A 13,010-nucleotide genomic window follows, 5' to 3' on the forward strand; every position below is an offset into this window, starting at 1 on the left:
GAAAAGTTTGTAGCCAAAAGATTTTTAGTTGATGTCAGTCCTGGATGGGGGTGTTATCTTTTATTGCCATGGGCTGTTTTCCATCAAGGCCTCAGAGGCTGCTGCTATCCTTCTGCTTTACTTGAGGATGCTGGACTTATCCCATTGTGTGCTGCCCAGGTGGGCTCCCTTCCACTCTCAGAATAAATGCCTTTGCCTGAACTCCTCAGCTGTCTCTCCTCTCTGGCAATTGGGGGTACCTTTCAGTAGAGAGAAAAAAGAAGAAGAAAGGGAAAAACATGACATCAAAAAATCAATGAAAGAAAAGATACAGTTAAACTAAAGTAGAATTAAAGAGTCAGACAACATCACCAATGCCAGTAGTCCTATACACCTCCTTTATAGGCATTTAGCTTTGGTCTCTTTTGTTACATTAAAGGAAGCATAATACAAAGATTCTATTAACTATAGTCTCTAGTTTGCATTGATTGTATTTTCCTCCAATACTACCCTATTTTTAATACCTTGCAAAGTTGACATGCATTTCTTCTATCTCATGTAAAAAACATATTTGTACACTTTATCACAATTTTTGAGCACTCTCAGCTTCACTGAGTTGTATAGTCCCAGTCTTTATCTTTCCTCTTTCCTTCCAGTGTCCCACATGCTCCTAACCTTCCTCTTTCAACCATACTCACAGTCACCTGTGTTCAGTGTACTTACATTGCTGTGCTTCCATCAACCAAAATTGTGTTCCAAACCTCTCACTCCTGTCTTTTCCTGTCTGTAGTGCTCCCTTTAGTATTTCCTATAGCACAGGTGTATTGTTCACAAATTCTCTCATTGTCTGTTTGTCAGAGAATACTTTAAACTCTCCCTCATATTTGGAGGGCAGTTTTGCTGGATATAGGATTCTGGGTTGGTGGTTTTTCTCTTTCAGTATCTTAAATGTATCACACCACTTCCTTCTGCCTCCGAACTTTCTACTGAGAAATTTGCACATAGTCTTATCAAACTTCCTTTGTATGTCATGGATCACTTTTCTCTTGCTGCTTTCAGGATGCTCTTTGTCTTTGACATTTGATAACCTGATTATTAAGGGCATTGGCATAGGTCTATTTGAACTTTTCTGTCTCTAGTCAGCAAAGCATAAAGGAGTAATAAGAGTATTTGGTGTCCCCAGTATTTTCAGTAAAAGATCACTATTTTTTATAATAAACATGAAATAATTAATTTAATGCATTTACATTTACATGATAGCTCCTTGTGTCCAAATTTGCATTGCTATGTTCTATTTTCCAGCAGAGTCTTCAGTTACATGGAAATAGAAAACCAAACATGTGTTTCAGAAATTTTCCTACTGGGACTCTCAGAAGATACTGTTTTGCAGCCCCTCCTCTATGCACTTTTTCTGAAGATGTACCTGGTCACTTTCATTGGGAACCTGCTCATCATCCTGTCCATCTCAGACTCCCACCTCCACATGCCCATGTACTTCTTCCTCTCCAAGCTGATTTGTGGATTTTGATTTCACCTCCAGCAATGTCTCAAAGATGTTGGTGAACATCCAGACAGAAAGCAAAATCATAACTTAGAAAAAGTACCTCACCCTGATGTACTTTTTATGCTTTTTGGAGGATTAGACAACTTCCTCCTAGCCATAATGGCCTATGAATGCTTTGTGGCCATCTGTTACACCCTGCACTATATAGCCATCATGAACCCCCAGCTCTGTGGTTCCCTGCAGCTGTCATCCTGGTTATTGATTGATCTGGACACTCTTTTACATGGCTTAGTGGTTTTGTGATTATCTTTTTGTACTATTTTGGAAATCCCTCACATTTTCATGAACTTAATCAGGTGGTCAAACTTGCTTGTTGTGACAGCTTCCTCAATGAACCAGTGATGTATTTTGCAGCTGGACTGGTGGGTATTATTCCTCTTACTGGTATCCTTTTCTCTTACTCTAAGATTGTATCCTACATTTTGAGAATTTCATCAGCTGGGGGCAAGCATATAGCATTTTCCACTTCTGGGACTCACCTCTCAGTAGTATCCCTATTTTATGGTACATGTCTTGGAGTATACCTCAGTTGTAGTGCTACATAAAATTCAAGGGCAAGTGCAATAGATTCAGTGATGTACACAGTGGTTCACTCCCATGCTGAACCCCTTTATCTAGTCTTAGAAACAAGGACCTAAAGCATGCCTTAAAAAAACTCTTCAGTTGAGAGACAGTCTTTTATGAAAACATCTTTTGTATCAAGTTTAGAAATTTGTTCATGGTTAATAGAGTTCAAATACTGTGAGATCTAAATCTAGATTTTTTCTTAGTTTATGGAAAGGTAATCCATTATTTGCCCAATTTTCAGAATACTAACTCTTTAACATTTTTAAGCCAAATAAAAAAAAAGAAAAGAAAAAAAACTCTAGAAATCCCCAAAAGGGTGCAAACCACACCAACACAATTCTTGATTTTGAAAAGCTTTATGAAAATCCCTAACATTGTTCCACAGCTACTCTAACTCTTTAATTTTTTATACATCAAAACACTTGTTTCTTCTGTAGTCTTAGTAAAAGATTTGACTTCTCTGATTGTAGTCCACAGTTTGAGTATTGAAACAGAACACACTGCCTGGATTTCAGCAGTAAAATATTTAAATATGTAATTGTGTGCATATAAAATTAAAGGAATAGCTGGTGGGATAAAGGTGTACTGCAGTCCCTGCCAGATGAAAGCAAGTGCTCTTATGCCATATGTTTTTGGTTGAAAATCACTTGTCATATCAAAGACTGTGCAGTTGTTACCAGGGTTTCTGCTAATCCACTCCAGAGAGAGGTCACATCCTAAGCTGGAGTCACCATTTGATTTAGTTTACAATAATCCATATTCCGTCTCTGATATATGGTTTTCTCCTGCACAAACCCCAAGGTAAGTTAGGTTAGGATGTAATCAACATTACAACTCTGGTTCCTTCAAACACTGATGGTGTCCCTAATCTCTGTGTTTTATCCAGCTTTGTAATGTTGCTCTTTAAAAATTATTTTGTTAGGTGGGGACAATTTTCAGGAAATTTCCCTTGGCACTCTCTACAATACTAGTACTCATTTACAGATCCTAAAAACCAATGTGAGTATTTTGCCCATTGCCAACGATGTCTTTTCAGCCATTAATCCTAAATATTAGGAAAGTAGACCTACTGTGCTCTTTGTGAGGTAGAATAAGGCAAATACTTCATTTATCACCTTGCCATAGAGACATCATTTTGAATTGCACACCAAAGTGGCATTTTGAGATTTAGTAATTGCTCTGAGATAATGTCCAATTTTGAAAAAATATGGTAATTTTGTTTTACTCCTTTCCTATTCTTTGACAAAGCTGTGAATTCATCTTATTTTGTATTTCCTCAAGTCATAGACTGGACCCTGCTTTTGAGTTATAACCACATCAGAAATCACATTCTGTAATTTTCAGAAGATAGAGACTTAGTTCATGCAGTCCTGGAAAATTTCTGGTTTCTGATTGTGCCATAATGTTAGAATTGAATATTCTCAGTTTGTCATTAAAAAAAATCTGACCAGTGCAAGTAACAGCCTTACCTCATTACATGTTTCTTGAATTATGATTCCTAGAAAAACCATTTATCAAATAAATCAGTTTGCTAACTCTTCCTTGGTCATTTCTTTAGGGATTGCTGCAAACTATATATTGTGAATGCTATGCATACACCAGTGGTATACATTTAACCAATGGAAATAGTGGTATTGTTGTTCTTAAGCCCAACAAGTTGACATATTAATTTCCATATTTCTATCCTGAAAGATCTATATTTTTGCAATTCAGTTCTTGTATCCAATAGTTTACCTCTACAGCTTATTTTCTTTAAGTAGAAATCTCTGCTTGAAAAAAGTCTCTTTAAGAATGTTGAGAAGAAACTTAATAAGTATGTACTAGCAAAATTGTTAATGAAACTAGAGATATGCCTTTGCAGTAGTTGGAAGTTTAGAAAACACTGAAAAGCAGTCAGGAGAAGAAAGTTGATAATTCTGTTGTCATCAGGAACATTGTATCATTGAGAAGATGCCACTGAAATAGTTGGATCCACAAACACATGGCATTTTCTGCAATATAAGAAGAAAGAAGCTCTTGCCATAAGTATTGGTTAAATAGGTACTCCATACTTCATCTGCTAGTTTACCATCCTCTGGAATACAGGAACACAAACCAGAAGGAGGGAGAAATGGCTGCTAAGATCCAGTCCACCTTATCTACTTCACACCATATCAGGTAGACTCAATGGCGGATGCCAAACTTTCTTTACTCTGAGTGTACTTTAGGAGAGAGGGTGATTGTAACTTTTTCAAATTTCCCTAAGACTTTTCCCTGTTTTCTTTCTGATAAACATAGCTAGTACATAGGTTCTTAGAAAGGATGTTTTTTAGAGCATGTTATGGGTGAGTGATGGATGTTGTTAGAACTCTGCCATATACATCTATATCTTTATTTACCATTCCTATACCTCTATTTTTCTCTCAGTAGAAAAATATTCCTGAATATTGTCAGTAGTATTTTACTCTTCTACAGGACCCTTAAAATATGTGGTAACAATAATCATTCATTCTGAACTGAGAGGATAAATTTGTTCTAATGCAAAGCTAAATTTTATTCTAGAAGAATCTATCAATAGCTACTAGAAAAAAACATCAAATTGCTATTGGTGAAACAAGATATAAGATATACAAGAAACAAATGACTAAAGTATGTCTTGTCTTACACTAATTACTCTTTATGTAAATGACAAACTCTGCACTCAAATGACAAAGATTGGTAGAATGGATGAAAAAGCATGATGCAACTATATGTTTCTTACAATGGAAAACTTAGACCCAAAGACACAGATAGTTTGAACATGAAAAGATGGAAAAAATATTCCAAGCTATTAGTAACCAAAAGAGAGTTAGATTGCTATACTGATAAGGGTAAAATGGACTTTAAAGTCAAAATTAGTTGCATGAGACAGTGAAGGACAATACATATTAATAAATGTGCCAATGTACTAAGAAAATTTAACAAATATAAATATATATGAATCTAATCAGAAAACCCCAGAATATATGAAGCAAATTTTGGCAAAAGTTAAGGGAGAAATAGATAGCTGATAACTTAAGTATACTACATTCATTAATGGATACATCTAAAAAGATTGATAATGAAACAGAAGAGTCACATAATAGTATAAACAATCTAGACCCAACACACATATACAGAACATTCTAACCAACAAAAAAAGAATACATATTTTACTTTAGTACACATGGATCAGTCTCCAGGATTGACTACATATTAGATAACAACACAAGTCTCAATAAATTTAAGAAGATTGGAATTAGGCAAACCATCATCTCTGTCCACAATGAAATGAAGCTAGAAATTAATAACAGAAGAAAACTGGAAAATACACAAATATGTAGCAGTTAAACAATGCCCTTTTTTTTTTTTAAACTTTCAGCTTTTTTATTTTTTTAATCTAGAATTCTTACCTAAAGAATTCCGGAATCCAGCATCTGCTTATTACTGCTTATGATACCTGATTTTTTTCTTTTTAAGGATGGCTAGGTCAGGGTGATGGGGTAATAGGAGGCTGAAGTTCTTCTTCATGCTATTCTGTACACCATAGGCACTGTTATTGATTTCTTTTATGCCTTGGCTTGGTTCAGAAAAAAAAGACATATCTTACAAGGATCATAGAATAGAAAATGACATAAATTAGAAGTAGCTGTGAGGAAAAAAGGGGGGTGGGGTGGGAATAAAGGGGCAGACATAAAATTGATACAGAAATCCTTAATACTTCTCTGCAGATGAATAAAAAATTGAATTCTAAGCTTTCTAGTAACCAACAGAAAGGGACAAACCTGAGTGGTAATGCAATTTGCATGGCCGATTAAAATTAAACCAATTGCCCAAGAGAAGCCCAGAAGCATTTTCATACACAGGATGAGCAATGGCTCTCAATTCATCCTTGAAGAAGCTCTAACAGAGAATTTCATGGGGCTACATCTTACAGCATTTAGGTCTTTGGTCTTCCCTGGCCTTAAGTTTTTACATCAATTGTATTGAGATGCCTAAAGCACAGAAAATGTAATTTTACAGGGGTTAATGCAGCCCAGGTACACAGCTGTCTTCTGATGCATTATTTTTATAATCATAAGGACATAAATATTTTTAAAATAAATCACATACTGTTTGGTTCCATTTGTATAAAGTAGAAAAACAGGCTAATTTAAAGTCTAAGCTGACAATAGTGACTAAAAGGGAGCCCAAGGGGTGCTCTTGGGGTGCTGGCAATGTTGTTTCTTTATTGGATACTTATTAACACATGTATGTTCAGTTTTTGGAAATTCATCATGCTGTGTATGTGCACTTTTCTGTACATAGAATATACTTTAATGAAAAGCTAAAAAACAAACAGTGGGATGATGGAGAGCTTTTCGTGATAGATAATGCTGATGGTGGCACAACACTGTGAATGCAATTAACACAAATGAGCTGTATACTCAGAAGTGGTTAAAATTGGGAGAATTTATGTTCTATGTATGCAACCATAATAAAAATTTAAAAAACACATAAATTAAAAATAAACAGGGAAGATCAGGTGGATAACTCACACATTCTATTTTCTAAAAAAGTTGGTCAATATCAAAAATTTTGTAGTTAAGAAACTAAAATATCTAGAATAAAAAATAAATTACATATTAAAAAAATCACAGGAATAAAAAATATTCATGTTTGCTTATCTAATGGATTCTTTTAACATTGAAAGCAGCACTTGTTAGAAACTAAGAGACTGTAAAAACTTCAAAGATCTATCTGGCATGCTTTGTTCAGCATATACAACATATTCAGCCCAACGCTCTTTATGTACACCATCCAAACTATCCTCGCCTCTTCCAGTTATATTTTTTTTATTGGTTAACGTGTAAATCTTTTAATTATGTTGGCCACAAGGTCAAAGGAGGATTTGTCTGAAAGCACAAATGAGGTTGGCTCAATTTAGACCTAGTTCATCCCTTCTAAGTATGAGGAAAAATACTTGTGGAAAACAAAAGGGCAGTTTTCGAGACTGGTGGGACTCGGTAGAGGAGAGCTAGGCAGTGAGCGGCAGAATCCAGAAAGAGCCTCTAGGCCCCCTTCCAAAGCAAACTCTGCTATGGCGGCAGCTCTGCTCTGCCCCATAAAGCTCAGCCCTGGAGAGAAAGACCAGGCTCCGCCGCCTGGAAAATTACTGCAGCGCACCCACTAGCCACTCCTGAAACTTGCACACAAGTGGGGGCTTCAGAAGAGCCTGTGCTGCAAAGCAGTTATAACTGTGCTGGGCAGGGCGTCTGAACAGCTCCCGGGACAGGCAATGGGAGGCAGCCCTGGCCCCACCGAGTAGGCGAGTGGGACTTCGTGATCCCTGCGTCCCGGGTGAGCAGGCTTTAGAGGCGTCAGACTGGCGCTGCTGAGATTCCATTTGTCACGTCAGAACAGAGACGCCAAATCCAGGAAAGGTCTCCAGTTTTCACACACCGCATCCTGGTATAGATAGTGCCAGGCCCAAAGAAAACACACCAGAAGCATTAATGGCCTGATTTTTATCCTCTGCATTTGTTCTTAAAGGCTATTGTTGTGTATATGCATTATGGCATAAGGATCAAGAACCCCTAGGTTCTATTCTTGGACCTGTCACCGATAAGCAGAAATTAAAACTGGAAAATACACAAATATGTGGCAGTTAAACAATGCCCTTTTAAATAATCAAAGGCTCAAAAAACAAATCAAAGTGGAAATCAGGAAATAGCTGGAGACAAATGAAAAGGAAAACACAACATACCAAAACTTATGATATGCAGTGAAGGCAGTACTCAGAGAGAAATTTATAGCTATTAATAACTACAAAAAAAAGAAAGATCACAAATCACTAAACCAGCATCAAGTCTGGAGGAACCAGTAAAAGAAGGGCAAGGTGAACCTAAAGCCTGTAGAAAGAAGAAAATAAAAAAATTTAGAAGGGTGGAGATAAATGAAATAAAATTGGAAAAACAATTCAGAGAACAAATGAAACTAAAAATTTGTACTTGGAAAGATCAATAAAATTGCAAATGTTTAGCTAGACTGAAAGAGAAAAAGAGAGGATGCAAATTACTAAAATCCAAAATGAAATTGGGGACATTTCTAGATATTGCAGAAATTAAAATTATTATAAGTGAATACTATGAAAACATTGTATGCTAGCAATCTAAATAATTCAGAAGAAATGAGCAAATTCCTAGAAACACACAACTTAACTAAATTGACAAAAGAAGAAATACAAGATATCAATGGACATATAACATGTAAAGAGATTCATTCAGGAATTAGAAACTACCCAACAAAGGTAAGTACAAGACCAGACTGTTTTAATGTTGAATTCCATCAATCATTCAAAGAATTAACACTGATACTGCCAAAACTTTTCCAAATTGAAGTGTAGGGAACTCTTCTTAACTCATTCTATGGACTAATATTATTATGATACCAAAGCTACATAAAGACATATCAAGAAAGAAAATCTAATGACCAATTTCCCTTATACATATAGATGCAAAAATCTTCAACAAAATTTTCACATATTGAATCCAACAGAATATTAAAAGACTTAAACACCATGACCAAGTGGCATTTATCTCACAAACTGAAGGGTGTCAATACAAGAAAATCAATCAATGCAATATACCATAGAATGAAGAGGAAATCTCATGATTATCTGAGTTAATGCAGAAAATTCATTTGACAGAATCCAATGCCCTTTCAGGATAAAAACAGAAAAGTAAGAATAAAAGTAACTGGTTGACATGGTAAAGATCATATATATATAAAGGCACAGCTAATGTTATACTCATTGCTGAAAGAGTGAAAGCCTTTTTGTTCAGGTTTGGAACAAAACTAGGATACCTGCTTTCACTATTGCTATTCAGTGTTGTACTAAAGCCCTTGCCAAAGAATTTGGGCAAGAAATGAAATAAAAGTCATCCAAATTGGAGGGGGCGGGGCAAGATGGCAGACTGGTGAGCTGTATGTTTTAGTTATTCCTCCAGGAAAGTAGGTAGAAAGCCAGGAACTGCGTGGACTGGACACCACAGAGCAATCTGACTTTGGGCATACTTCATACAACACTCATGAAAATGTGGAACGGCTGAGATCAGCGAAATCTAAAGCTTCAAAGACTTGCAATTTGGAAAGGTCAAGTCAAGAGCAGAACTAGGAGAGCTCTGAGACAAAACGCAATAATCCAGTGGCTGAGAAAATTCACTAAACACCACAACTTCCCAAGAAAAGGGGGGTGTCCGCTCACAGCCATCATCCTGGTGGACAGGAAACACTCCTGCCCATCGCCAGCCCCATAGCCCAGAACTGCCCCAGACAACCCAGTGTGACGGAAGTGCTTCAAATAACAGGCACACACCACAAAACTGGGCGTGGACATTAGCCTTCCCTGCAACCTCAGCTGATTGTCCCAGAGTTGGGAAGGTAGAGCAGTGTGAATTAACAAAGCCTCATTCAGCCATCATTTCAGCAGACTGGGAGCCTCCCTACACAGCCCAGCAGCCCAGAACTGCCCTGGGGGGACGGCACTCACCTGTGACATAGCACAGTCATCCCTCAACAGAGGACCCGGGGTGCACGGCCTGGAAAAGGGGCCCACTTGCAAGTCTCAGGAGCCATACGCCAATACCAAGGACTTGTGGGTCAGTGGCAGAGACAAACTGTGGCAGGACTGAACTGAAGGATTAGACTATTGCAGCAGCTTTAAAACTCTAGGATCACCAGGCAGATTTGATTGTTAGAGCCACCCCCCCTCCCTGACTGCCCAGAAACACGCCCCATATACAGGGCAGGCAACACCAACTACACATGCAAGCTTGGTACACCAATTGGACCCCACAAGACTCACTCCCCCACTCACCAAAAAGGCTAAGCAGGGGAGAACTGGCTTGTGGAGAACAGGTGGCTCGTGGACGCCACCTGCTGGTAAGTTAGAGAAAGTGTACTCCACGAAGCTGTAGATCTGATAAATTAGAGATAAGGACTTCAATTGGTCTACAAATCCTAAAAGAACCCTATCAAGTTCAGCAAATGCCAAGAGGCCAAAAACAACAGAAAATTATAAAGCATATGAAAAAAACAGACGATATGGATAACCCAAGCCCAAGCACCCAAATCAAAAGACCAGAAGAGACACAGCACCTAGAGCAGCTACTCAAAGAACTAAAGATGAACAATGGGACCATAGTACGGGAGACAAAGGAAATCAAGAAGACCCTAGAAGAGCATAAAGAAGACATTGCAAGACTAAATAAAAAAATGGATGATCTTATGGAAATTAAAGAAACTGTTGACCAAATTAAAAAGATTCTGGACACTCATAGTACAAGACTAGAGGAAGTTGAACAACGAATCAGTGACCTGGAAGATGACAGAATGGAAAATGAAAGCATAAAAGAAAGAATGGGGAGAAAAATTGAAAAAATTGAAATGGAACTCAGGGATATGATAGATAATATGAAACGTCCAAATATAAGACTCATTGGTGTCCCAGAAGGGGAAGAAATGGGTAAAGGTCTAGGAAGAGTATTCAAAGAAATTGTTGGGGAAAACTTCCCAAATCTTCTAAACAACATAAATACACAAATCATAAATGCTCAGCGAACCCCAAATAGAATAAATCCAAATAAACCCACTCCAAGACATATACTGATCACACTGTCAAACACAGAAGAGAAGGAGCAAGTTCTGAAAGCAGCAAGAGAAAAGCAATTCACCACATACAAAGGAAACAGCATAAGACTAAGTAGTGACTACTCAGCAGCCACCATGGAGGCAAGAAGGCAGTGGCACGATATATTTAAAATTCTGAGTGAGAAAAATTTCCAGCCAAGAATACTTTATCCAGCAAAGCTGTCCTTCAAATCTGAGGGAAAGCTTAAATTTTTCACAGACAAACAAATGCTGAGAGAATTTGCTAACAAGAGACCTGCCCTACTGGAGATACTCAAGGGACCCCTACAGACAGAGAAACAAAGACAGGACAGAGAGACTTGGAGAAAGGTTCAGTACTAAAGAGATTCGGTATGGGTACAATAAAGGATATTAATAGAGAGGGGAAAAATATGACAAACATAAACCAAAGGATAAGATGGCTGATTCAAGAAATGCCTTCACGGTTATAACGTTGAATGTAAATGGATTAAACTCCCCAATTAAAAGATATAGATTCGCAGAATGGATCAAAAAAAATGAACCATCAATATGTTGCATACAAGAGACTCATCTTAGACACAGGGACACAAAGAAACTGAAAGTGAAAGGATGGAAAAAAATATTTCATGCAAGCTACAGCCAAAAGAAAGCAGGTGTAGCAATATTAATCTCAGATAAAATAGAATTCAAATGCAGGGATGTTTTGAGAGACAAAGAAGGCCACTACATACTAATAAAAGGGGCAATTCAGCAAGAAGAAATAACAATCTTAAATGTCTATGCACCCAATCAAGGTGCCACAAAATACATGAGAGAAACACTGGCAAAACTAAAGGAAGCAATTGATGTTTCCACAATAATTGTGGGAGACTTCAACACATCACTCTCTCCTCTAGATAGATCAACCAGACAGAAGACCAATAAGGAAATTGAAAACCTAAACAATCTGATAAATGAATTAGATTTAACAGACATATACAGGATATTACATCCCAAATCACCAGGATACACATACTTTTCTAGTGCTTATGGAACTTTCTCCAGAATAGATCATATGCTGGGACATAAAACAAGCCTCAATAAATTTAAAAAGATTGAAATTATTCAAAGCACATTCTCTGACCACAATGGAATACAATTAGAAGTCAATAACCATCAGAGACTTAGAAAATTCACAAATACCTGGAGGTTAAACAACACACTCCTAAACAATCAGTGGGTTAAAGAAGAAATAGCAAGAGAAATTGCTAAATATATAGAGACGAATGAAAATGAGAACACAACATACCAAAACCTATGGGATGCAGCAAAAGCAGTGCTAAGGGGGAAATTTATAGCACTAAACACAGATATTAAAAAGGAAGAAAGAGCCAAAATCAAAGAACTAATGGATCAACTGAAGAAGCTAGAAAATGAACAACAAACCAATCCTAAACCAAGTAGAAGAAAAGAAATAACAAGGATTAAAGGAGAAATAAATGACATAGAGAACAAAAAAACAATAGAGAGGATAAATATCACCAAAAGTTGGTTCTTTGAGAAGATCAACAAGATTGACAAGCCCCTAGCTAGACTGACAAAATCAAAAAGAGAGAAGACCCATAGGAACAAAATAATGAATGAAAAAGGTGACATAACTGCAGATCCTGAAGAAATTAAAAAAAATATAAGAGGATACTATGAACAACTGTATGGCAACAAACTGGATAATGTGGAGGAAATGGACAATTTCCTGGAAACAGATGAACAACCTAGACTGACCAGAGAAGAAATAGAAGACCTCAACCAACCCATCACAAGCAAAGAGATCCAATCAGTCATCAAAAATCTTCCCACAAATAAATGCCCAGGGCCAGATGGCTTCACAGGGGAATTCTACCAAACTTTCCAGAAAGAACTGACACCAATCTTACTCAAACTCTTTCAAAACATTGAAGAAAAGGGAACATTACCTAACTCATTTTATGAGGCTAACATCAATCTAATACCAAAACCAGGCAAAGATGCTACAAAAAAGGAAAACTACCAGCCAATCTCCCTAATCAATATAGATGCAAAAATCCTCAACAAAATATTTGCAAATCGAATCCAAAGACACATTAAAAGAATCATACACCATGACCAAGTGGGGTTCATTCCAGGCATGCAAGGATGGTTCAACATAAGAAAATCAATCAATGTATTACAACACATTAACAAGTCAAAAGGGAAAAATCAATTGATCATCTCAATAGATGCTGAAAAAGCATTT

The 13,010-nt window shown here is 37.1% G+C and overlaps 1 pseudogene; it reads left to right on the forward strand.

The window, feature by feature from the left end:
- Positions 1–1,493: 1,493 nt before the first annotated feature.
- LOC119520369 lies at positions 1,494–2,161 on the forward strand (annotated as a pseudogene).
- Positions 2,162–13,010: the final 10,849 nt, after the last annotated feature.

The sequence above is a fragment of the Choloepus didactylus genome, chromosome 25 (genome assembly GCF_015220235.1).
Source record: "Choloepus didactylus isolate mChoDid1 chromosome 25, mChoDid1.pri, whole genome shotgun sequence".
Classification (NCBI taxonomy): Eukaryota; Metazoa; Chordata; class Mammalia; order Pilosa; family Megalonychidae; genus Choloepus; species Choloepus didactylus.